Source organism: Amblyraja radiata, chromosome 3 (genome assembly GCF_010909765.2).
Source record: "Amblyraja radiata isolate CabotCenter1 chromosome 3, sAmbRad1.1.pri, whole genome shotgun sequence".
Taxonomy (NCBI): Eukaryota; Metazoa; Chordata; class Chondrichthyes; order Rajiformes; family Rajidae; genus Amblyraja; species Amblyraja radiata.
This window is the reverse complement of record NC_045958.1, coordinates 96,947,519-96,975,392: the sequence shown is the minus strand read 5'-3', so window position 1 is coordinate 96,975,392 and position 27,874 is coordinate 96,947,519.

Below are 27,874 nucleotides of genomic sequence, written 5' to 3'. Positions count from 1 at the left end.
CAATAAAGGAGAGGTGGGGATGGGGCAAAGCCTGGCGAATGAAAGGTGGATACAGGCGAAGGGGGGGGGGGGGGGGGAATTGACAGATGGGTGGAGATAGTGATGAAGATTAGAAGTGAAAATGATGCAAAGAGGATGTCAGATAAGGAAAGGAAGAGTGAAATATAAAGCCGGAGAGAGGGATATGAGTGGAAGGGGACATAGGAGAGGCGAAAGGAGGAGGGTATGAAAGAGAAATGGGTAACTCAGAGATGGGTAGTGCAGGAGATAAATGTAAGGAAAGGAACAGGGTGATGGGAGAAATGTGTTCACATAGCCAGAGTTGTAGGCTATCCAAGCTGAATATGAGGTACTGTTCCTCCAGTTTGCGTGTGACTTCACTCTGGCAGTGGAGGAGGCCAATGATGGGGAAGGGGAGTTAAAATGACAGGCAAGCAGGAATCATTAAATGTGCTCCAAGCACCAAAAAGTGTAGGAGGATTGTGCTGGAAGATAGAAAGAGTGATAAAGTAGTCCAGTCTGAAGAAAGGTCCCGACCCAAAGTCAATTTCTTCCCCGCATTTTGTCTGACCCATTCAGTCCCTCCAGCACTTCGTGGGTTGCTCAAGATTCAAGCATCCGCAGTCTTTTGTATCGCCATAATGTGGTCCTGGTGTTTAAAACTAATGTCAGGAAAAAAGGAAGTGACCATGGGTCAGTCAAATAAACCAGTGGTGAGAAATTATTGGAAAAAATTAAGGGATGGCTATAATCAACATATAAACAAACCAATTTGTATATAAAATTAGTTTAGTTTAGTATAGAGAGATACAGCGTGGAAACAGGCACTTTGGCCCACCGAGCCCACGCCGACAAGCGATCCCCGCACACAAACGCGATCCTGCACACACGAGGGACAATTTACATTTATACCAAGCCAATTAACCTACAAACCTGCACGTCTTTGGATTGTGGGAGGAAACCGGAGAATGCACAAACTCCGTACAGTCAACACCCAAAGTTAGGAACAAACCCAGGTCTCTGGAGCTATAAAGTATGAACTCTATCGCTGTGCCGCAATGCTGCCCCTTTTATGGGAGTCACAGGGTAGATAGCCAGAAATGCTTTCCCAGGATGGAAAGATCACGTACTAGAGGGCATAGATTTACGGTGAGAAGGGTTAAAGGAGATTTAAGGAGATTGAAATTTTAAACAAGATGTGCGGGGCAAGTTTTTATTAATCACACAGAAAATGGCGAGTGTCTGGAACGCACTTCCTGGGGAAGTGGTTGCGTCAGATACAATTGTGCTATTTAAAGAGTTTTGGATAAGCACATGTATTTGCAGGGAATGGAGGAATATGGATTATGTGCAGGTAAATAGGAGAAGGAGAAACAGGGTATATTGAACTGAAAGGACACGTGTTTCTTGGTGGAGGCATTGATAACAATTTGGCACAGATTGATGTTAATTGGCAGAAAGGTCAGATGGGGATTGATGATAAAATTATTCCAAGTGCAAAAATCTGGAAATAAGGCATTGCCAATCTGAAAATCTGGAACTCATCAACTAAAACGATGGGAGAAGCCAAATGCTCATTCCATTTAAAACAAAGCTTCGTGAGCCCTGAAAAGTACAAGTAAACCGAAGTGCTCAACATTGGTCAATATGGACACACTGGACAATTCAGTCTTCTGTGCATTTAACTTCTATGCTATTTTCTGTACGGCTGTTATACGGTACTTTATCAAATGACTTTTAAATGTTCATTAACATGGCATCTGCTGCATTGGTCTGATCAACTAATTCTCTTACTTCAAAGATCTCAAATGGATTAGTCACACACATTATATCATTAACAAATCTATATTGGATTCTGACGCAGGCTTCTCCAGGTGAGGATTAATTTAGCCTTTGACAATGATCTCCCTCTTTTCACCATCACTCTATTACAAACCTTTTGAAGTTATGCAAAACTTTTTGGTCAATACTGAAAGTAATCCTTCCTTTCTTCTTTTCCTACTCTACACCTACAGAATGCTTTGTAGACAGGAATGTTTAGTGCCCATTCTTGCTGATGTATAAATCAGGTAATTACAGGACTATTTCATAATCCCATTTGGAATTTTAATTCCCTATCGTTCTTGAAGCTTATGTATAACACTCCTCGCATTAACAGATGTTCATTCAAATACATCTTTTGCTTTTAATTTAGTTTAGAAATACAACGTGGAAATTGGCCCTTTGGCTCACTGAGTTTGCACCGACACATACACTAGTTCTAATGTTTAAGAAAGAACTGCAGATGCTGGAAAAATCGAAGGTTGACAAAAAAGCTGGAGAAACTCAGCGGGTGAGGCAGCATCTATGGAGCGAAGGATCTATGGATCATCTGAAGAAAGGTCTTGACCCGAAAAGTCCCCTATTCCTTCGCTCCATAGATGCTGCCTCACCCGCTGAGTTTTTCCAGCTTTATTGTCGACACTAGTTCTATGTTATCTCAGTTTTGCATCCGAGAAATCTGGGGAAATTTACAGAAGCCAATTAACCTACAAATCTGACCATCTTTGGAATGGGGAGAAAACCCACATGCTCACAGGGAGAAAGTACCAACTCCATACAATCAGCACCAGTAGTCAGGATCGAACTTGGGACCGTGACTCTGCTGGACAGAAACTACCGCTGCGCCACTGTGCTGCCCATTTTCTTCGTCTGTTTTTGCACACTCTTACTGCACCATTGCAGATGACCCAGTAAGCGCCTTTACAAGGCAAGAGTACATTTAAAAAAAATTCTATTATACTTTAATCCTCCTGGTACTCCATGCACCTCGTTTGTTTCCTCTGCTTAAAAGCAGGCGACACTTTCACCAGCAGGTTAGCTATTAAACTCCGGGGATCCATCAAGCCTACCCAACCATTCGATAAGTTTATGACTCATTCTGTGCTTTTTATGCTTGACCCCTATAGTTATCACAGGGAAGATCAGTGGAAATGGGGGGTGGCACTTGTGTGCCAGCACAGACTCATTACGACAAAGCCGAAGATAGACACAAAATGTTCCACGATGCTGCAATGGTGAAATATTCTTTAATCAGCTGCAGATGCGACGGTCGATTTTACTCGATAGCTGAGCAACCACAGGCCAGAGTAGGGAATTATAAACATTTACAGTTCTCTAAATAAAGACATATTTCATTGTCTCACAGATGCAGAGGCAGCATCTCACCCGACACTAATGCCTGTGGCTCCAGATTCTCCAGATGGAGGAAAGATTCTCTCAGCATTCATCCTGTCAATTTCACGACAGTCTCAATGAATGACCCCTTATTCATGGTTAAAATTCCTGTGAATATAAGCCAGTCAATTCTTCCTCCCTGGATAAACTCCTCATCCGAGGAATCAACCTCATGAATCTAAATTGCACGGACTCCGTGGCCAGTAAATCCTTCCATCTGTGCAGAAACAGGAAAAACACAAGGTGCAAGTTCATTCCAGTCTTGTATGACCTCAACAAAACTTGCATATTTTTTGTAGGAAGGAACTGCAGATGCTGGTTTATACCAAAGATAGATACAAAATGCTGGAGTAACTGTCCTGCTGAGCTACTCCAGCGTTTCACTTATTTTTTTAATTTCAGTTATTGTCATGTGTATAAAGGTACAGTGAAGAGCTTTTGTTGCATGCTAACCAGTCAGAGGATAGATAATACATGATTACATTAGGCCCATCCAGTGTACAGATACATGATAAAGGAATAGCATTTAGTGCAAGGTGAACCCAGTAAAGTCTGATCAAATATAGCCTAAGGGTCCCCGATGAGCTAGATAATAGTTAAGGACTCCTCTCTATAGGTGAAAAACACATCATTTGTTGTGCCAAATGCATGTCACACCTCTTTTCGACTCTCATGTGCGATTACATCAACATTGAAGAGGCCTTTCATTCTCTTTGCAGTTCATTTTCCTATCTGGCATTGGATCATACAGTTTGGATTTACATCTAATTGATGTAACATCACACTAATCTAAAATGTATCAATATAAATAGGAGCATCACAGCTGTTGGAGCTGCTGCCTTACAGCACCAGAGAACCAGGATCGATCCCAACCTCGGGTGCTGTTTGGGTGGAATTTGTACATTCTCCTCGAGTCCACATTGGTTTCCTCCAGATGCTCCAGTTTCTTCCCAAATCCCAAAGACATGCGGGTTTGTAGATGAATCAATCTCTGTAAAATTGCCCTGAATGTTCAGGGAGTAGATGAGAAAGTGGGATAATATAGAATTTGTGTGAATGGGTGATCGATGACCGGTGTGGAATCAGTGGGTCAAAGGATCCGTTTCCAAGCCGTGTCTCTAAACTAACTTCTGCTAGTAGAGCCGCTGCCACACAGCACTAGAGACCCCAGTTGAATCCAGACCTCCGGTGCTGTCTGCGTGGAGTTTGTATGTTTTCTTTGTGGCTTTCTTCTGGGTCCTCTAGTTTCCTCCCACCACATAAAGACTTGTGCGCTGGTAGGTAAAATGAACATTGCACCTCGAGTTGTTGAATCTGGAGATGATGAAAATGTGAGAATAACAAAAAATATCAGTGTAAATATGTGGTTGATGGTCAACACAAACTCGATGGTTCGATGGGCCCCGTTTCCACCTTGTATCTCTCCATGACTAAATTGTGCACAGCTGAAGTCCAACACATAGAGCCCCATTAATAATGGCCTGTCATCCTGAAAATTGTCCATTTTTCCAACTTGCTATTTTAGTATTTTAATCAAAGCTCTGTCACCCAACTTTAACACTGAAGGATGAAATTGACAATGTCCAGCAAAAAAATAACAAATTCAGATCCTCTTGCGTGTGAAATAAAGATCTAACCCATTGTCAACCCCAACTGCAGGTCCCTACATGCAGATATCCACCACGGTTGCATTATTTGAGCAAATCTGTTCGGGGAGACAGAGATGGTGTGGGAGGATTTTTTCTGTTTACAACGAAGATGGTAGTTTATCACAAGTTGACAGGAGCAATAAATATTTGCTGCAAATCCTTGTCAGACTTATTGTAAATTTCCTGTGCTGCAGTCAGGATAATATGCAGGCCTTATCTCATCAATAGCAAGGCGTTCTTTGTGTACATGGGAAATAGAGTGCATGTTTGTTTCGTTTTATCGTTCTACAGTAAATAAGATTAGCAGAGCCAGCCAATAAGGATCACAACCTGTGCTAAGGCCATTGTACATCCTATGACAGCTTCTCACAACATGCCAAACATATTAAAACAAAGGACTCACCAAAGCAGTGTCTCAAAATTTGTGAACATAATCTACTGTTGTTCTGCAATGTAAGCTTACTATGCAATCTATGATGCTGTTGGAAATAAATATATAAATGCATTGAGGAGCAGCAAACTTTGCCACTATTCATTTCATTTGCATTTCGCATTTGCAATGTGTTTCACTGCATTTTCTATTGTTGGGTCAATTAGATGCTGGTAGTCCTTAATGCGGTGGTTTCCATCCTCCGGTGATCAGAAATGTGCCTTTAGTATCTGCAGCTTCATCCAAAAATCTCAAATGAATGGCTGTAGATTTTGATTATTGCACTCAGATACAGGGAATTCAGACACAAATTAAAAATTCAGGCTGCAAGTTCGAATGCCAGTGAAGTGACCAATAAATACAAAATGGCAGCTCAACTAGGCACCCCTCATCAGGAAGGAACACAAACTGCTGGAGTAACTCAACAGGTCAGGCAGCATTTCTGAACATGGATAGGTGGCGATGATTCAGATCGGGACCCTTCTTTAGACTGATGGGGGGTGGGTGGGGGTGCGGGGGGAGGAGAGAGAATATAAAGCAGGGAACCCCACCCCCCCCCCCCAGGAGAGAGAATATAAAGCAGGGAACCCCCCCCCCCCCCCACAATCTGAAGAAGTGTTGTGACCCGGAACATCATCGATCCAAGTTTTCCTGGGATGCCGAGTTACCCGCAATTTGGGCTATTTTGTGTGAATCAGCATCCGCAGTTCTTGTTCCTACCCCTCACCAGGATGTCATTTCTCAAGCTCGTCTCCGATACTTACAATTCCTTGCAGAGGTACCTGCAAGTATCCAGAGCAGCAATATTAATCAGGGAAGCACAGGTAAAAACATATTTCACAAGGTGACTGGAACTCAACGTCCAACTGCTGCCGAGATGTCTGGACACTTTGCACGATCTACAAATCTTCAAATTTATTTTGCCCTGGCTTATTTCAGGGAGTCGAACATTTGCCAAGTGTTGCTATCATGGTAAAGGAAGTCCAGAAAATGTATTGGCGTCATAGTCAGGTCTGGCACCCTGTTACGAAGGTTTGAGAAATAATGAGCTAGTGTTATGCGGCTGGTTTGTGGTGTTCAGGAATATCCAGACTGCGCTATACAATAGGGTGAGCTTGACAAAGAGATGAATTAATCACAATGGTGCCTCCATTGATGACCCAATACAAACATCTCAATTCGATTGACTAATGTCTGCAGTGACTGAAGGTACCACGGATGACAAGTTAAGCAGCAGGGGCGCCGCACGATTGGCAGCCCCGCCAACAGTCTGTTTGTTTTGTCAGGTTTTATTTTACTTTTAGTGTGTGTTAAAAGTTTGTGTAAATGTTCTCCGTTTTTTAATTTGTGGGGGGGGGGGGGTGGGGGAGGGGGAAACTTTTTTTTCAGTTCTTTATCTTGCCGGAGATGCGATTAATTTTCGGATCACATTCTCCGGTCGCTCTGCGGCCTACCATCGATGGAGCTGGAGGCCTTCTCGGACTAACCTCGAGCCACACCGCGGGGCATGGACTTACATCTGGGTCGATCCCTTGCCTGGGATCGCTCCAACCGCGGCCTGCAGACTTTACATCAGGAACTCGCAGTCTCGGAAGAGGCTGTGGATGTCGGGAGCTCCAACGTCGCGGAAGGTTTGTCCAGCCCCGACGCGCGGTTCGATCTTCCGGCGCAGGGAAGCTGACATCCGCCCGATGCAAGAGCTGATCGCCTTGACAGAGGGCCCGCCGCCGGCTACAGGAGTCAAGATCATCCCGTCAACGACTGCGGGAGAGCAAAGGGAAGAGTTTTAACTTTTTTTCGTCTTCCATCACAGAGAGGAATGTGGTGGATGTTTATGTTAAAATGTTTTGTGTGTGTTCCGTTGCTTCTTATTTGTATTGTGTGTGTTCCGTTGCTTCTTATTTGTATGACTGACTTGGCAAATGAAATTCCTCCTATGCTGCAAAACATACTTGGCCAATAAAGTATTATTGTGATTGATTGTGATTCAACCATTTTGTCAAGCCCTCCCAATTGTACAGGACAGTGTGGGTATTCTTACAAACTAGCCACAAAACATCAGTTCATTAGTTACCAACCCACAGCAACAAAGTGCCAGACTAGACTATGATGCCAATCTATTTTCTGGGCTTCCCATTCTGATGCACTGCACAATGATGCTGAGATCATACCTTTTTTAAAACATTTGTGCCACATTAAAAACATTTGGTCAATTATAAATAATTTTGCCCTCAAACCATTGAAGGCGCTTTGCCGTTTATGTGGAGGAAAGGTGAAAAGAATAAAAATGAAAATATGGAAATCACAAACTGCAGGGTTAGTGATTATATCAGCATAGGAAGTAAAACTGCATTTAAAGCAAGTTGAAAGAGTAATCAAAGTACATCGCTCCCTAATTCTACCATGTAGGCTGTCTAGGCTAGACTTATTTGCTTGCATTTAAACCCTTCTCATCTTTAGATCGGTGCAAATGACTTTTGAAAGTCATAATTGTATCCACTTCTATAGCTTAGCAGCAAAGATTAAATAATCAGTATCAAATGCAAATTGGCCATTCACTACATGCAGCAAGCTAAATTTCCTCAGTGTCTTGTGCAGTCAGAAACATACAGCACAGAAACAGGCCCTTTAGCCAAAATTGCCCGTGCCAACCAAAATGCCCCACCTACACTAGTCCCCACCTTCCTGCAATTGGCCCATATCCAAACCTTTCCTATTTATGTACCTGTCCAAATATATTTTAAAATTGTTATTATACATGCCTCAATTACCTCTTCTGACACCTTGTTCCATACACCCATGTGAAAAAATGTCCCCTCAGATTAGGTATGTTACAATACTTACCTTCAGCAGCGCTGCAGTTCTGCCACTAGCCGTGTGCGCGATTTTGGCGCGTTTGAGGGGGGGGGGGGGGGGGGCGCGGTTAAAACGCGGTTTTGTCTTACCTTGTCCTGGATTATATATTGTCAGAGTGCAAGCTTTTGCATAAGAATTGTTCCGACGCCATTCTGTGTCTTTATTTATTTTTTTTTAAAAATATAAATCGCCCAACAATTTCAGCGGTGGAGTCATTTTAAAACCAGCTTCTAAAGCAGTCAATGCCGACAACGGGGACGGATTTCACGTAGGTGACAGGTGAAAGAAAGCCGTTTATTTTGATGTATAATAGTGTTTCTTAAGATGCCTTTAGTTCACATTTTAAGTTGCGAAACAGTGATTTAGTCCCCATACGAACGGGCAGTATTTTTCATGCCGATATGGGGGTCTAAATCACCACAACCGCAACGTTCCAAATGGTCGCATTCCAGAAAAACCCACTCGCACGTTGATTTAAATGGCCATTAATTTGCAGATATTAAACATTAAATTCCTTCCATTTGGCCTATAAATCCATGACAATGAAATTTAAAAAACATGTTTTATTCTGAATTCTTGTGTGAATGTTATTTGGACACTTAGGCTATTTAAAAATGTTAATCTATTCTTAAGAAATTGATAGATGTTTAGATCTAGTAATTGAATTTTGTAATTAGCTACAATTAGGTAACTAACTAATTATATGCTTTAATTTTAAGTCATCTAAGCAAGATTGTTTCTTATTTGTTTCAGAATGCTTCAATCTATAATAACTGAAAATCTCTTTCACTTCTCTTAATTTAAGAAATTTATAGGCTTTTGACTGTCCTCGATCACAGCTTTTGTGTTCAGTCAATGGAAAACCAATAGGGAACAAGATGCTTATTTCCGAGTATGAAAATGGCCATAACTTTTTTAATACTGAAGATATGAAAGTGAATTAGGTGTCAAATTAAACTTCTTTTGATGCTTTATCTGATGGGATTAATTACAGACTTGATTTTGTAAATCTTAAAATTTTGTAACATTGCTACTCAAGATTCCTTTCAAATCCTTCCCCTCTCACATTGAAGCCATGTCCTCTGGTTCTAGGTTCCTTGACTCTGGGTTTAAAAAAACTGTGCATTCACCCTATCAATTCCCCCCATGATTTAATATTTCTATAAGATCACCCCTCGGTCTCTTGCACTCCAAGGACTAACATCCTAGCCTGCCCAAGGTCTCCCTATAGCTCAGGCCCTCGAATCCTGGCAACATCCTCGTAAATCTTGTTTGCACTCAAATGTCAGTTTCTTGTTGTGCAACACAAAATATGAGGTAATTGGGCCTGGAGCTTGTGAAGCCTCCCCTCCCTTATTCTCTGGCTGATGGGGCTGGGAGATTGCAACCTTCACGTGGTCCACCCAGTTTCGATGAATGCAATCAACCTGGCGTGCACAAACAGAAGATTAAACAGAACATGTTGTCTTACAACTTTAGGCTGTGCATGCCATACGCAAGAAGAAGTCTGGCTGATATTCAATCCTTCCACTGCATTTCCAACATCTTCCTTCCCACCCTACTGATCCCTCCTCTTTCCTCAATCTTCCTCCCTCTATCCCTTTACTTTTGTCTCATTCCCCACCTCATCCTTCCCACTCAACAGATTCCTCTTGTTTCTTTTCCTCCCTCCATCCCCTCGCTTCCCCTAACAAGTTCTCAGTTTTCTCCATGCAGCAAGCACTATGCATTCAAGAATGCCACAGAGAAGCAGTTTGGTCTTCCAAAGATCACCATCACAGAGGCAGAACAGTGGAACAACAGCAATGCAGCTTCCTCACAGCACCAGAGACCCGGTTTGATCCTGACTACAGGTGCTGTCTGTTTGGAGTTTGTACGTTCTCCCTGTGATCGCGTGGGTTTTTCCCCCGAGTCTTCCGGTTTCTTCCTACTTTCCAAACTCGTATGGGTTTGTAGGTTAATTGGCTTCTGTAAATTGGCCGTAGTGTGTGTAGGATAGAACACTGGTCGGTGCAGACACTGTAGGTCGATGGGCCCGTTTCCATGCTGTATCTCCAAAACAAAAAACAGAAGCAGGAGGCGTGTGCCAGCTGTTTACAGGATGTCCGTGGACCATTTACAAAATGTCTTATTATCATGAAAAAAGCAATGGAGCATTTAATAATTTGAATTTAGTGTGCATATAAAATGACAAATAACTGCCCTAAAAATATATACTTTTTCAAATCTATTTCTACCAGGCAAATATTCTTTTTTAATCGAAATGAATAAACAGAAACCTTGTACAGCTTTATTCTGCATTGCTATTGTAACAATACTCAAAGGTGCAGAAAAAAAAAATCATACAAACCATTGTTTCACCATGTGAATAAAACCTTGAGCAACTGTTTCAGTCATTCGGCAGCCCTGCATATGGATTCAACTTCTGCAGATGAACAAAACAAGATTCAACCCAACAGTTTCTTCCCATCAATTACCCTCATTACATCCTTGTTAGCTACCTTTTTTAGAACTCCCTGCTGGCAATATTCAGCGCTGTAATGCAGGTTTATTGGTCTGGTGCCCATCTATGCCCATTCATGAGGCAAGTTATGGCTGGAATTCACACTGGCAAGGATGGCCACAACCACCAGCAGTATGGAGATCTCTGCACGACTTAGTGTGTAGTATTAATTGGAGTCCAACACTACCACTCAAGAGATTAATGTTACATCCAATACTCTTAATCTCACTCAATTAAAAAATGAATTTAACAACAGGCTAATGCTATTAGAAGAGTTATTCATTGATGTTTAGTGGCTCGCTGCAATTATACACCGTTTTTGTGCTTCCTAGATCCCTTCATATTTGCAGAAGACTGTTGATGTTGATGGATGTCATCTTGCCCTTAAGGCTTCTGTACTAACCAATTGTTCTCAGAGTCAAATGCATCGGTCGAATTGCCAGTTGCGTTGGGTAGATGGTGAGTAGGTTGCCTGACCCACAAACCACCCAGTGCATCAGCTCCAGAGACAAAGTCCAATGTCCACAGTGGGGTAGAGGAGAGTCAGACAGTACCCTAGCTTATGGAAGGAACATTCAGAAGCCTGATAACAGAGGGGAAGAAGGTAACTTCCCTTTGGTCTCTGTTCAGACGATGCAGGGAACCAGCAGAGCTTAGATCAAAGCAACCTGTTTATTTTATAAAACATAAGCAGTTGGTTTCACTTCTGCAAATCTTAGAGTCCTCTCAAATTCCAACAGACAAACGGTGAGGCACGGTGGACCAGTTGTTGCCTCACAGCGCCAGAGACCCGGGTTCAATCCCGACTGCGGGTGCTGGTCTGTACGTTCACCCCGAGACCTGCCTGGGTTTTCTCTGGGATCTCCGGTTTCCTCCAACACGGTTTGTGGGTTAATAGACAATAGGTGCAGGAGTAGGCCATTCGGCCCTTCAAGCCAGCACCACCATTGTGATCATGGCTGATCATTCTCAATCACCAATTGGCTTGGTATAATTGTAAATTGTCCCGTGTGTATGTAGAATGGTGCTAATGTGCAGAGATCGCTGGTCGGCGCGGACTCGGTGGGCTGAAGGGCCTGTTTCCACACTGAACCTACTAAATTAAACTACTAATCACCTAGAAGTACATAGTGCAGGTGCAGGGCTCGTCCCTGTTGTTTAGCCCAGTTTGTTGCATGTGGTCCACACTGTGCGTTAGTTCATATACGTGAATTGTTTTTGAGAGGATTGTCAATTGTGCATTACCCAAAATTCAAGGTCATTCATGTGTGTGCGTGCATGTTACATGCACTGAAGCAAGTTATCAAAAGCTGCTTCGTGAATTCCATGCTGAAGATGCAAATCACATTGATGTTAATTTGACGCAACAATTAAAGTCGCTAGAAAAGAAACACAGCGTATGGTTGAGTCCCTCCACCTCTGCACTTGAATCGACTGCACTAATGATGGAGCACGGATAAAAGAAGAACTGTTGGTGGAACTCAGCAGATCAAGGCAGCATCTGTGGAGAGAAATTGACCTTCGGTGCTTTGGGTCTGACCATTCATGAAGACTGAAAGAGTAGTGGGGAACTAACCAGTATAAAGAAGTGGGGAAAGGGGTGCAGCAGGAGCTGGCGAGCGATAGGTGGATACAGTTGAGCAGGGGTTGTTTGACAGTCAAGAATTTGATGGGGGGGGGGGGGGGGGAGGGAAGGGTGAAGATAGGAACAGAGGCTGGTCAGTGGCAAGTATTGCACAAAGGTCGTAAGTCTTGGAACTTGATGGGAAGGGAGGTGAATATTGGAACTGAATTAGGAGGGGTGGTGACAAATGGGAGGAACAGAGGGAGAGAATTGGAGGGGTGAGCCGTAACTGGGGGTGGGTGCGGATCCAGTGGAAGGAATATGTGATGGAGAATGGAACATAATGATGATGATACTTTATTGTCCCTTGATGCAGTGAAATTCTATGTTTTTGCATACAAAGTGCACACAAAAGTCACCACAAAGGCTGCGACAAAGTTACATAAAGTATTCATCCCTCCTTCATTCTCAGCAGCCCCCTCCCCACAATGGGTCCCCCCCAGTTCTCAGAAACCCCCTCCCCATGCCGGGTCCCCCTTAGTACTCACCCACGCAGCCCCTCCACCTTGGCCCGTCTGGACCCTGCGGCTCTGTCCTCGGCCCAACTCTGTTTGAGACCGACTCGTCCGGAAGAAACAGGTTGACAGGGGGTTCTTTCATGGAATTAGCTCATTCCAAAATATTATCAATCTCTTTCCCTACAGTTGCTGACCTGATGCACATTTCCAGCAGTCTGGGCTTTATTTTGTTGAACATTGTCCAAAATCTCATACAATATACAACGTTTATCTCCTTAGAGACGTAGTGGTGGCAGAGAATGTATGTATCGTTTGCAGGTTTCACAGTAGTGAGACAGCTAAGCACTTTGCCTTTCCCTACCTTATAGCTGTAATCTTCACAGAAGATCTGCAACACTCTTTCTCGCTGCACCCTCTCTGATTCCTCCTGCTCTCCCAGCATGTTTTAACCCATTCTCGCTACCACGACCACATGTTTTCTCGGTGCTTGCCAGCGTCTCCATCTTCTGCCTTGGAGATTCCAACTCCGGTTTCAGACATCCAAGTTTGGACCCAACACAGATTACAGGTACCAGCAGTCAATCCACTGCTTTTCACAACAGTTGTCATTCCATGCGCTACGTTCTATACTGGCTGCGATGTGCCGGCACCAGCAGGCCCCCACTCTGACTCTCCCACAGCTCTGGGCCTCATTCACTCAGACCTGCAATGGAATCCAACTTTATTTCCTTTTACACCAAATCCACACATTCAACAAATGGTTCCTCACCTACCTGGACTATACTAAGGACTGGTCCCACTACTGACACTCCTCGACCCAACTGCCCACAGGTCCAGGGCTCCTCTGCTGGACTGTGCCACCTGCCCGACCACCACGAGGTATGAATATTGATTTCTCTAACACCAAGTAACCCATGCATCCCTCTCTCCCCATCCCACCCCTACCCTAGTTATCATACTAGTTTTTATGTCACCCTGTTGAGTTCCACTATCTGTATAACTCATTATCACCTACCCCACAGCCAACAATGGACCATTATGGGCTCCACATTTCCTTGATTATCATTGCGTTTTGCCTTTTTCCATTCATTTGTCCCAAGTACTGTCTCTCTTGTTCCCCTTTCCCCCCCCGACTCTCAGTTTGAAGAATCATAAGCCGAAACGTCACCCATTCCTTCTTTCCAGAGATGCTGGCTGACCCGCAGAGTTACTCCAGCATTTTGTGTCCATCTTTGATTTAACCAACATCTGCAGTTCCTCCTTTCACAAACGTTTTTCTATGTTGCTAGAATCTACCTCCACACCTGGTGGCAAGCCCATCCACACCCGTGTACATGTACCCCCATGACTGTGCAATCATGTACAAATCCAACTTAAATTTGAAATTCACAGACGACACCACCACTGTGGGCCGGATATCAAATAATGGTGAGATGGAGTACAGGAAGGAGATTGAGAACCTCGTGAACTGGTGTTGAGGCAACAACCTTTCTCTTAATGTCAGCAAGTCAAAGGAGATAGTGATAGACTTCAGGAAGCAAAGCGGTACACACACCCCAGTTTGCATTGACGGCACCGAAGTAGAGATAGTTGAAAAACTCAAATTCCTACGAGTCAATATCACCAACAAATTAACCTGTACCATGCATATTGAAGCAACAACCAAGATAGCACACCAACAACTCTACCTCCTTAAAAGGCTTAGGAAGTTCGGTATGTCCCCTCTGACTCTCACCAACCTCTACAGATGAATGAATGAATAAGTTTATTGGCCAAGTATTCACATACAAGGAATTTGCCTTGGTGCTCCGCCCGCAAGTTACAATGTGACTGTGGTGTTGTTGATGGTGTGGGGTGAGCTCTTTTAAAGTCTACAATCAATTCCACTGGCTTAAGAGCATTGAGCTTCAGGTTGTTGCGATGGCACCAGGACGCCAGATGTGTCACTTCCTGTCTGTAGGCAGATTCCTCCCCATCCTGGATCAGTCCAATCAGGGTTGTGTCATCCGCAAACTTGAGATGCTTGATAGAGGAGTCATAGAGGATGTACCATAGAAGGCATTTTATCAGGATGTATCACAGCTTAGTTTGGGAACTGCTCCATCCAAGACCGCAAGAAATTGCAGTGAATAGGCGGACACAGTCCAGACCAACCTCCCTTCCATTGACTCCATTTATAACTCACGCTGCCTCGGCAAGGCCAGCAGCATAATCAAGGATGTGTCGCACCCTGGCCACTCCCTCTTCTCCCCTCTCCTATCACGTAAATGGTATAGATGTGTGAAAACGCACACCACCAGATTCAGGGACAGTTTCTTCCCAGCTGTTATCCGGCAACTGAATCATCCTAACACAACCAGACAGCAGTGCTGAACTACTATATACCTCATTGGCGACCCTCGGACAATCTTTGATCGAAGTTAACTGGCTTTACCTTGCACTAAACGTTATTTCACTGTATATAAACACTGTAAATAGGCTTGATTATAACCATGTCTTGTCTTTCCGCTGACTGGATAGTACGCAACAAAAATGTGTCACTGTACCTTGGTACACATGACAATAAGCTAAACAAAACTGATCGTCATAGCAACCCTATGGAATTGTGAAGATTGTGTTTTCAGCATATTTACAGTGGGACTGTTGCTGGAGGCACAAGACCAAAGTGTCAACAATGCATTAGCAACTACAGGAAAACATTCTGCTGAGGAACTTTGTCATGAGGTCAGCATTAACATGATGAAACAATCACTTTTTAAAAACAACACTTAAAGAGAAGCTAGTTAACAGTAACTAGAGATTGGTCATTTGTGATTGTTTGAGTGGGTTAAATTGAAACTATGTGTAGGAGCCATTTATGATAAGGCTAGTGACTGTTGGCATATTATATTATTTTGTCTAGAGATTTCTAGCAGTATAATTTTTGACACGTGGCAGCAGTCATTTGATGCTAAAGGGGCATAACATATGGGCTTTGGGGACAGGGAGTGACTCAGACCAGGCATAGGTGGAGAGTACACATTTCTCATCAGATGGGAGAGAACGGAAAGTTACAGCTTGTATGAGAATATGGAGAACCCGGTATGATCATCTCTTTGTTTGTACAACTACTTCAATAAAGAATCAATTTTTTTAAATTTTATTTTTTATTTTTTATTTTATTAGAAGTTAATACAGTACAAAACAATACAGTGGCACCTAATTTTAGGTGCCATCTATGTCATACTGTAATCCATTCTATGTACAACCTCTAGTTTTATGTTATGAGAAGGAAGTAAGCAAGACAAGAAAAAGAAAACAATAGAAAGGGGAAAAAGTGGTAAAATAGATGGTAGAGAGTAGAAAAACGTGAAGTGTGTATATAAAAAATAAAAATAAAAAAATAAAATAAAAAAGAAAAAGTGGAAAGTAGAAATAGAAGAGAAGGCCCCTTAAAAGAGAATTTTTCAAATCTATATTCGGAGATGTAAATCTATCCACGTCATGAACTGAAATCAGCAATCCTTATGGTACCGCTGCATCACATGATTCCAAAAAGTCGATGAAAGGAGACCAACTCCTTAAGAATTGGTCATATTTATCTATTAGTCGGAGTCTCATTTCTTCAAGGCGTGCTATGTCCATCATATTCCTAATCCACATTTAACAATAAAGAATCAATTAAACTGGAAATAATGACTGGAAGATCTGTTCTTTTTAATCTGCATAAAATCAATCCTACCTACCTGTGCAGTAATGGCAATGGAAAGTTGGACATTGGAAAATAAAGAAATTGCCATGACACTATGCATATATTCTAAGGAAAACAAATAAGATCATCCAATTCAACAGAATTTTCCCATCAAATGAGATGCAAATAGTTATCCATCCAAATATGAAACATCCTAAGATAAACACAAAAAGCTGGAGTGGGTCAGGCACAATCTCCGGAAAAAAAAGAAATAGGTGATGCTTCAGATCAAGACCCTTCTTCAGAAGATACTTCAATGATCATTATTTGTAATTCGATAAAAACATGCTTTCACATGAATCGTGAACGAAATTTGTACTCTGGTCCGAGCAACGTAATAGTGCAGTAAGACATCAATAAATTCTAACATATAAAAACCTTCCACAATAAAATCTAAATAATGAGCCTATGAATAAATAGTAAAAAGTAAAAAAGCAGCATGGTTAAAGGACAGCAGCTGAATAATGTCCATATACTTCAGATACAATTGAATCTCCAGCAAGATAAGAGACCCACCCTCACCCCCCGTTTCATCCTTGCCAGATTGGAGAGGCTAGGACTAAAATTGAGTAAAGTCTTCAGGGCTGCTGGGCCATTTGGTCAATTTGAAAGTGCTCTTGTAGAACTGGGACAAGCTGCAAAGTGGTGCCAGTTTGTCTAGAGCCTAGATCCAAGCTGCAGGAAGAGAATGGGAACATCTGCAGACCCTGGCAATTAGGTGCAAAATACATAGAATGGATTTGATGACTGCAAACCAGACATACACCTTGTAAATAATGTTGCTAAGCTTTACTTTGCTGAATGTTGATTAGATGAGATATTGAGATTTGCCTGGTTTTCTTGCATATCCGGGTAAATGTTGCGAGGTTCGTTTCCTCTGAGAAAGACTATTTGAATACAATGAATTTGCTATTGTATTATTAGGTTAGGGAAATGTCTGTTATATATGGGGTTAATTAATATTTGTAATTAGATTGTAAAGAGACCACCCCCATGTGGTTCGGTCCCTCGAGATCCAGGGACCTATAAAAGTCCACTGCCATGAGGTCCTGCATCGATCTTCTGGGAGAGCACTTAGGACTACATGACCTTCTAGAGTGTCTCTGCTTGAGCAAGGCCTAGAGAACTTGATCAGGCAGATACGAGGATCGGACCCGTGGTGGTTAGGTATAGTAGTGGAGTTGTAATTGTATTATGTTAAAATAAAGATTAATTGCGCAAGTGCTTGATTCAGTGGTTTTTGACTGAAACTAGACTGGGGGAGAGAGAAAGCTTAGAACGAGCAATTTACACCCCCACATCACACAAACCAGAGAACATTAACACAAACGTTTAAAACACACTAAAAATAATAAAAAAGATGGAGACAGTCCGTTGGCAAGGCTGCCGTCGCGCGGCACCCCCCTGGTGGTATGGTCATTCTCGAGATTTACAGAGGGCATCATTTTATTTCATCAGCAACTTTTGAATGTCTGGTTGCCTTTTAGACATTTATTAGTTGCTTCAACCAAATGATATCGATTGTAAACAGTCGGGCCCAAGCAGTGATCTATGCAATGGTTCATGTTCAGTGTGGAGCATTGCACTATAAAAATATTTGACAATGTGGGCAGAGATTCATTTTTAAATGATTGCAATACCAAGGGACTTGGGCAATATGAATAGGATTGCTTCCCTTGGAACAGGAAGTTGCAAGAGGATCTGGCTGAGTTATTTAAAAAAAAAAAAAAAAAAAAAAAAAAAGGGATAGGCAAAGTTATCATAGAGAAAATATTCCCTCTTGAAGAGTTGTCCAGAACCAGGGACACCCAATGAAAGGGGCGGAGAATATATAAACCAAAAGCAAGATGAGAAAAACGCTTTGCTTTCTATTTATTTTCTTGTCAGGAAGAAATGACATTTTCTTATGTTAATGAATCTCAGAGATGTCCTTTGTCCAGCATTGCAGCGCAAATTGCAAGCAAAAATACAAAGTGCTGGAATAACTCCAGTGACGTTTCGAGTCAGGACCGTTATACAGGCCGAATGCCCATTAGAAGGGTCCAAAACCAAAATGTCACCTCTCAATGTTCCCCAGATGCTGCCTGACCCGCCGAGTTACTCCAGCACATTGCATCTTTTTTTTTTGGAAACCAGCAACTGCAGTTCCTAGTTTTTCCAAATTGTAAGATATTGCTTTCATCTGCAATCTGGAGATGCAGACCATGCAGTTTTAGAAATAAAAGATCCCATATGGTTTTTGTTTAAACACCATATTCAGCTGCCAGCTTGTAAGATTTCCATGTGTTTTCCTGTCTGGCCTGTTTACATCCCCTTGGTATCTGTTATCGTAGTCCTTAATGTTTACTAGATTTTCTAGGTTTCACTTCACCAACAAACCTTGAGCTTTTACCTAGCAAACCCACATCATAAATAAATAGCAAAAACACGAGTAGACTTTACACCAGCCCCTGGGAAACACCACTATGTAATTCCTTCTGATCTAAAAAACATTCATTGCAACACGCCGACAGGAGCAGAAAACAAATTTTATCATACTGCCACCAGCCATTTAATACCATACTCCTTAATATTACTCACTATAACGTGCTAGTGTGCAGTTTAGCTCAAGTACATCCACGTATACACATGTATAATACATGCAAGCATACAAGTTGTGAACTTAGTTCGTCAATTTGCCTCATTATTGTTGGGGGGGAAAAAGTTGGTTAAACATAATTGGAAACAATGCTTTTTTTTCTGTTTAGTTTAGAGATACAGTGCGGGTACAGGTCCTTTGGCCCACCGTGGTCGCGCTGACCAGTGATCCCCTTAAATTAACACTTTCCAAGGGACAATTTTACCAAGTCAATTGGCCTACAAACTGGCATGTCTTTGGAACGTGGGAGGAAACCGGAGCACCCGGGGAAAACCCACGTAGTCACGGGGAGAATGGATAAATGTAGACAGGATCAACTCTACCACTGCGCCACCTTACCATCCGCTTTTATTAAAATGTAAAACAGTCAAGGTAAAAAAAGTGACCAATTCACTGTGATTTTAATTTCAAGCTGCTCTGTGATATTCATCACCCACATGCTGTTATTGTAAGTGGGAGTTGAATCATACTCCAGTTCTGGGTTGCAGTACTGCTTTGCAATAGCCTACAGTAGAATCCATTGAACATCGATTCATAAATGCTGTCAAAATGCAGGGGAATGCTCGCAGGGGTAATGCTGACAAAATATCTCTGAGATACCCTGAAGATAACCTTCCATGTTATCCCAAAGAGTTTCTCTTTGCTGAGTATCAACTTGCATTTGAGGTTGGCAAGAGATTTCTCAAGGTCCTGATCAGACCTTGATCAGGTTGAAAAGATAGTAATTTTGCCATTGTGTCCATCAGTTTGTGTTTTCAATCCACTAAAATGAATGAAAGCAAGAATATACACATGCACTACCAAGTGGCATTGAAGTTGAAGTAGTCATTGTGTAATTACCGAATCGTTGATTTTCCTGTTGTTCAAAGAGGAAATCTTTGAAGCCGAGAATTATCCTCATAAAGGGACAGGAAGGAAACAAACATTGAATGGCAAAAATAAATTCAAGAAATGGAAGGGAGGCAACCAAAAGGAATCAAAGCAAATGAACAATACAACATTGGAGAAGCAGAAAATGTGGAATTCTCTGCTACAGAAGGCCAAGGAGGCCAATTTGCTGGATGTTTTCAAGAGAGAGTTAGATATAGCTCTTAGGGCTAATGGAATCAAGGGATATGGGGTGAAAGCAGGAAAGGGTTACTGATTTTGGATGATCAGCCATGATCACATTGAATGGCCTACTCTTGCACGCATTTTCTATGTTTCGATGATTAGTCTCGTAACTATTCTTCAGTAACATTTAACCATAATTTATTTGATTTCCAGGCTTCGATTCAACAATTCATAGGTTTACTATTGTCGCCCGTATCAAGATGCATTTAAAAACTTTGTTTGGATGCCACCCAGGCAGAACATGCCATGCACGAGTGGATCAGGTAGTGCAATGGATTAAAAAAAACAATCAAAATAAAGTTGCAGCAACAAAGTAGATGCAGATTTTAAAAAAGTGCAAGGGATGAATCAAGACAGATTGGAAGATCAATAATTCATCCTTAGAATAAGAGTGGACCATTCAAGAATGCAATAGTAGAAGGAAATAAACTGTTCTTGAACCTGGAGGTATATGCTTTCAAGCTTTTGCACACTCTGCCCAACATGAGAGGGGAGAAGAGAGATTGATCGGGACTGCAAGTGATCCTGGACTAGGTTTGCCACACCATGAAGCAGTGCGAAGTGCATAAATGGAGCTGATTGTTTGGGTGGGGGGGGGGGATTGACTGGTATGGGGGTTGTTGAAGTTGTTTGCATAATGGATTGGGCTGTGTTCATAACTTGCTGTCTTTACTTGCAACTTGATTTTTAATGTGTTCAATGTGCACAGATCTTGGAGGTAATGATTCACGACACCATTATCACACAAGAAAGAGAACCAGTGTAGGTCACCAGGCCCCGAAAGACTGCCATGTCATTCAAACACAAAGTCATGTATAACTACAATAGGGTAGCACAGCGGTAGAGTTGCTCCCTCACAGCGCCAAGGACACTGGTTCGATCCCGACTACGGGTGCTGTCTATGCAGAGTTTGTACGTTCTCCACCAGATAACATGGGTTTCCTCTGGCTGCTCCAGTTTCCTCCCACGTTCCAAAGGCGGCAGGTTTGTAGGTTAATGGGCTTCAGTAAATTTTTAGATTAGATTAGATTAGATTAGATTCGGTTTATTGTCATTCAGACCTTTCGGTCTGAACGAAATTTTGTTTCCCTGCAGTCATACATATAATTTTAAAAAATGGCAAAAACACACAATCAACACAAATTTAACATCCACCACAGTGAGTTCACCAAACACCTCCTCACTGTGGTGGAAGGCAAAAATCTTAAAGTCTCTGTCTCTTCCCTCTTTGTTCTCCCTCTGCGCCGAGGCGACGGTTCAAACTCCGCTGCTGTTGCTGCCTCCGCCACAACTCCAGGGCCGAGTCGGGTCTCCGCCGCCGCCGCTGCCGCTGCCGCCGCCACAGCTTCGGTGCCGAGCCGGGTCTCCGCTGCTGCCGCCGCCCCCGCTACAACTCCAGGGCCGAGCCGGGTCTCCGCTGCTGCCGCCGCCCCCGCTACAACTCCAGGGCCGAGTCGGGTCTCCGCCGCTGCCGCTGCCGCCGCCGCAGCTCCAGGGCCGAGCCGGGTCCCCGCTGCTGCCGCTGCCGCCGCCACAGCTTCGGTGCCGAGTCAGGTCTCCGCTGCTGCCGCTGCTACAGCTTCGGTGCCGCCAGCTCCGCCATTAGGCCTCAGCGCAGACGGAGACGGGGAATACGACCGAAGAAAAAGTCGCATCCCCCCCGAAGGAAGAGACCAAAGCATGTTTCTCCCACCGCACCCACACACATACACAACTTAATAAAACAAAATTAACTAAGACATGACAAAGAACAAAACGAAATAAAAAAACAGACGGACTGCAGGTGGGCCGCAGCTGTTAAGCCAGCGCCGCCATCTTGAAGAATTGTCTCTAGTGTGTAGAATGGAACGAGTGCACGAGTGATCATCGGTCAGCAAGACTCTGTGGGCCTGTTTTCATGTTGTTTCTCTGAACTATGCATTGAAATTTCTTGCTCATCTGAAGCTTGCAGACTAAACAGTATACCTACAGTAATTATAAATACAACAATAAATACAATGACAAATGCAAGACAGCTGAATGGTGCAAGAATGGAGTGCAACATCCAAGTAGTGCAAAAGAATAAAGTACAACAACGAATTACCAAATGAGGTAGAGTTAAGAGCAATAATGTGACAGCACTGTTGTGGTTCAATATTCTTAAACAGGCAATAATGCAAATAAAATCAGTGATCAAGCAATACAATCTTTATTTCGCCAGGCAGGTATGATAAAACTCTTTACAGATTGCAGATTACAGACTATACAGAGTTCTCATCCCCACACAAAGGGACAATGATCTCAGTACATGTCTATATACCCCAATAATCGATGATTCAGCAATACCTTATCTACAAAGCATAGTACAGCCTCTTAGGATTAACAGGTCCTTAAGATTGACAGCTTCTTAAGATTGACAGGTTCGTCTGACAGAGGAAGGCTTAGCTATATATGGTTATATGAGAAGGTTATATTTCTGCAGAATAAGTATTTTGGTATTTTCTACTTATGACGCACATTATAATCTTATAGTCTGAATTCCCTCTAAATGTTTACATTATAAAGGAGACATTCATGAAGCTGTGCTTGTTATCTCACTAATGTTATTGGAAAGGGAACATCAACAGCTTTGTTACTGAAAGCAAAGGTTAGTGCATTTCGCTGGCTTTGCAAGTAGGAGAAGGTTAAAGTTTGTCTTAGTTTCGGTGGAATCCATTTTGTAAGTTTAAATCATTTTAACTTCCACATTGAAATGTTTTGCTCATCTGAAGCTTGCAGACTAAACAGTATACATACAGTAATGATAAACACAATAAATATGATAACAAATGCAAAACAGCTGAATGGTGCAAAAATGTAGTGCAACATCCAAGTCAATCAATCAATCAATCAATCATTCAATCAATCAGTTTTATTCATCACTTGCACATAAAGTGCAAGTGAAATGAATTTGCCAGCAGCAGTACAATGAAAAAGAACACACAATTACGTAACAAAAAAAATTTAACACAACATCCACCACAGCATTCATCACTGTGGTGGAAGGCACAAAATTTGGCCAATCCTCTCCATTTCCCCCCGTGGTCGGGAACTCAACCCTCCACAGCCACTGCTGCGGGCGTCCAAATGAGCAGACAAAAGAAGAATAAAGTACAACGGAATTACCGAATGAGGTAGAGTTAAGAGTGAGAATGTGACAGCACCTCCAAGCAGAGGTTGCAAAAGAGGAGCTTGGTTCAGGAGTCTGATAACAGTGGGGAACAAGCTAGTCTTTAACCTGTATGTCCAAACTTTTAACCTCCCCTATCTTCCCCCAGAAAGCAGGAGGGAGAAAAGGGAATGGAGTGGGTAGCAGGCATTCTTGACAATGGAAGGCAGGTGGAACAAGCCTCACATGGACTGGGCCGTGTTCACCACTCTTTACAGGTTGAGTGGATTAAGAGAAGAGCAGTTGCCATACCAAGCTGTGATGCATCCTATCAGAATACTTTCTATAGCCAATTGGTAGAAGTTTCAGAGAATCCTCAGGGACATTCCGAATCTTCAAATGTCTAAGAATGTAGACGATATGGCCACCTAGGAATTTGAGGCCGTTGACCATTTCTAAAGCAGATTCATTTAGGACAAGGCTGTGTTCACCTCCTCTCTTCCTTATGTTAAAAGCTAACTAAAGCATATGGTGGTGCAGTTGGTAGGCCTGTTGCCTCACAGTGCTAGAGCCTCTGGTATGATCCTGATCTCAGATGCTGTTTGGAGTTAGCTCATTTTCCATATCACAATGTGGGTTTCCTCCGAGTAATCCGGTTTTTCCCAATTCCCAAAAGATGTGCAAGTTAGTAGGTGAATTGGCCTGTGTAAAATAGCCTCTAGTGCGTTGGGAATATGATAAAGTGAGATACCATAGAACTAGCATGAACGGGTGATCAATGGTCACCGTGGACTCAGTGGTCCGAAGGACCTGCTTCCATTCTTCATCTCGCCTTTCAAACTTTCACGTTGTGTACAGTAGGAGCAAGGTTGTTGACCCAACACATGACACCAGGCTCTTAATCTCTTTCCTGTACTTTGTCTCATCATAGTTCTTGATCCAGCGGACAACAGTGGTGCCTTCGATGAACTTCTAGACCGAGTTGGCATTGTATGTGACCACAATGTCATGGGCTCACTAGGGGTAGAGCAATGTACTGAACCACAACCCTAAGGGGCACTTGTGTTGAGAGTCAGAAAAGATGACATGACCAATCCCAACGGTCTAAGGTTGGCTAGTCATGATTCTAGCTTCAACAACTCTTCTGCAGGACATCCCAATATATTCACCAGCACTCTCCAGCAAAAAAATCCCTGATTTCCACCACCCTGAGTGAGAAATATCCCCTGCTCCTCTGTTTTAGATTAACTGTCTAATCTTGTAACTATGTCTCCTTTGTTGAGATTCTCCTACTTAGAAAACCATCCCACCACGGACCTTGCATATTATGCCCCATGATCATAGAAACATAGAAACATAGAAAATAGGTGCAGGAGTAGGCTATTCGGCCCTTCAAGCCTGCACTGCCATTCAATATGATCATGGCTGATCATCCAACTCAGTATCCTGTACCTGCCTTCTCTCCATACCCCCTGATCCCTTTAGCCACAAGGGCCACATCTAACTCCCTCCTAAATATAGCCAATGAACTGGCCTCAACTACCTTCTGCGGGAGAGAATTCCAGAGATTCACCACTCTGTGTGAAAAAAGTTTTCCTCATCTCGGTCCTAAAAGATTTCCCCCTTATCCTTAAACTGTGACCCCTTGTTCTGGACTTCCCCAACATCGGGAGCAATCTTCCTGCATCTAGCCTGTCCAACCCCTTAAGAATTTTGTAAGTTTCTATAAGATCCCCCCTCAATCTTCTAAATTCTAGCGAGTACAAACCGAGTCTATCCAGTCTTTCGTCATATGAAAGTCCTGACATCCCAGAAATCAGTCTGGTATACATTTCAAAAAGATCACACCTCATTTTTTTTTTAAATTCCAAATAATGCAGATACAACTACATCTTCCAGTAAGACCAAGCACATCCCTCCCGTGACAAGCCCTGCAGCACCCACTTTTGCCTCATCAGTCATGTAGTTTCACACAACTGTAGTTGAAACAAAAGGACAAAGTATCTTTGCTCAGCAGGTCAGGCAGCATCACTGGAGCATAGATAGGTGGCGTTTCCCGTCAGGACTTTCAGACTGTGCAAACCTCGTTCCTGCAGCTGAAACTGGTCATCCTCGAGAAGGAAGGACTACCCAAAAATGCTGCTGCATCCTCAAAAAGGCTATCATTGGAAAATTGAAGCATTAAACCAACAAAAGATTCCCAGGGTGACATATGCATAAATCAAGAGTGTTCCCCAGTGTCTAATCAAAGATTTACAGCTTGATAAACACAACGAAAAAGAGAATTAACTTCTCATTTACTCCATGCTGTGTCTGCTCTTCTCGTGTAGAAAATATTCTCCTCTGCTTGCTTAATAAGTGAAGGGCTCAGCAATTGCCTGAGAAAGTGAAAAGGGACAGCATATATGCAAGTCATTTCTTTAACCTGGTTGACAGCTCTATTACCCTTTGAATGAAAACAACTGTTCCTCTTGGCAGCGTGCCAGTTGGCAGTGAGCAAGTTACGGAATTAATTTTCTTATCTCCCTTCACAATCTTGAAAACTTTTAACTTGTTTCTATGAACAAGACTTGGATGGGATACAAGTCCAACTTCCTAAACATTTCCTCATGACTTAATTTCCTGATAGCAAAATAGTTCATTCCCTGCGAAGGTCTAACCCAAACAAACATAACGCCCTGAAGAGTTTTAAATGATTCATGGGCTAATGCTGCACTTTACTTCTCCTCTGTTTAAGTTATTACACACATATTTGAAATCAAACTTAATTGCTGTCTAAAAAGTTGGAAAGAAATCAAATTTGACTTTACAACCACAAATATATATTCAGCAAGAATGTTTGCTGAATAGCTCCATGCAGGTGAACAAGTGGATCATTCTAACTTAATTCATGCAGTATTTTTATATCCTTAAAATATATATATATATATATATATATTTTTTTTTTTTTTTTTTTTTTTTTTTAAATAAACACAGCCTAACAATATCCTTGGATGGATTGTAAGCATTTGTTAATTGTTATTATTTCTGACTTGCATATTTGAATACAAATATATTGTGCTCAAAATCAGTTCAGATTACAGACATCAATAGTCTTTTAAACTGCAAGATTTTCAGCATCAATGTGTTCCGATTAAACCTTTCAAGCACTTGACATTCCCTTAAGTTATTCTTTTGAGAGGCAAAAAAAAAGTCATGCTCTTGTATTAATGTGAACATTTCCCCAAAATCATTTTCATTCCGTCTTCCCAAAAGGTCAAGGAAAATCATAACTTGCATTCAGCAATAAAAGTTTGTGATCTTTTGGAGCGGTGCAAGCAGTTCATGCAAGGCGATTTAGCTCACAAAAAAATGGCTTACTTCATGTACAAAAGTGCCCGTTACCTGTATATGTGACCGTAAAATAAGTTCATAAAATGAAGCCTTTTAAAATAGGTCAAACTTACTTTAAAATTATAAACATTTAAATTATTATAATTCCTTTCATTTTTTTCTACATTAACACAATAGTAAGTAGCTCAGCAAAATATTTTCAGTCATAAGTTTAGTGTTAAGTTGATGGTCATAGATGCAGCATGGAAACTGGTCTTTTAGACCACCAAACATCAACCCCTCCCCCGTTTATCACAAATCTAATTTTACTTGGTGTAGGAAATAACTGCAGGTGCTGGTTTAAATCGCAGGTAGACGGAAAATGCTGGAGTAACTCAATGGGTCAAACAGCATCTCTGGAGAGAAGGAATGAGTGACGTTTCAGGTCAAGACCCTTCTTCAGACTGATGTCAGGGGAGGGGGCGGGACAAAGATAGAATGTTGTCGGAAACAGTAAGACTACTGGGAGAACTGGGAAGGGGAGGGGATGGAGAGGAAAAGCAACAGCTATTTGAAGTTAGAGAAGTCAATGTTCATACCACTGGGGTGTAAATTACCTAAGCAAAATAAGAGGTGCAGTTCCTCCAATTTGCGCTGGGCCTCAGTCTGACAATGAAGGAGGCACAGCCTAACGTCAGATAGCACTTACTTTCCTTCTCTATCGTTTTCACAATGGCGGGCAGTGACATGTGGGGTACCGCAAGGCTCAGTGCTGGGACCCCAGCTATTTACAATATATATTAACGATTTGGACGAGGGAATTGAATGCAACATCTCCAAGTTTGCGGATGACACGAAGCTGGGGGCAGTGTTAGCTGTGAGGAGGATGCTAGGAGGCTGCAAGGTGACTTGGATAGGCTGGGTGAGTTGGCAAATGTTTGGCAGATGCAGTATAATGTGGATAAATGTGAGGTTATCCACTTTGGTGGCAAAAACAGGAAAGTAGACTATTATCTGAATGGTGGCCGATTAGGAAAAGGGGAAATGCAACGAGACCTGGGTGTCATGGTACACCAGTCATTAAAAGTAGGCATGCAGGTGCAGCAGGCAGTGAAGAAAGCAAATGGAATGTTGGCATTCATAGCAAAAGGATTTGAGTATAGGAGCAGGGAGGTTCTACTGCAGTTGTACAGGGTCTTGGTGAGACCACACCTGGAG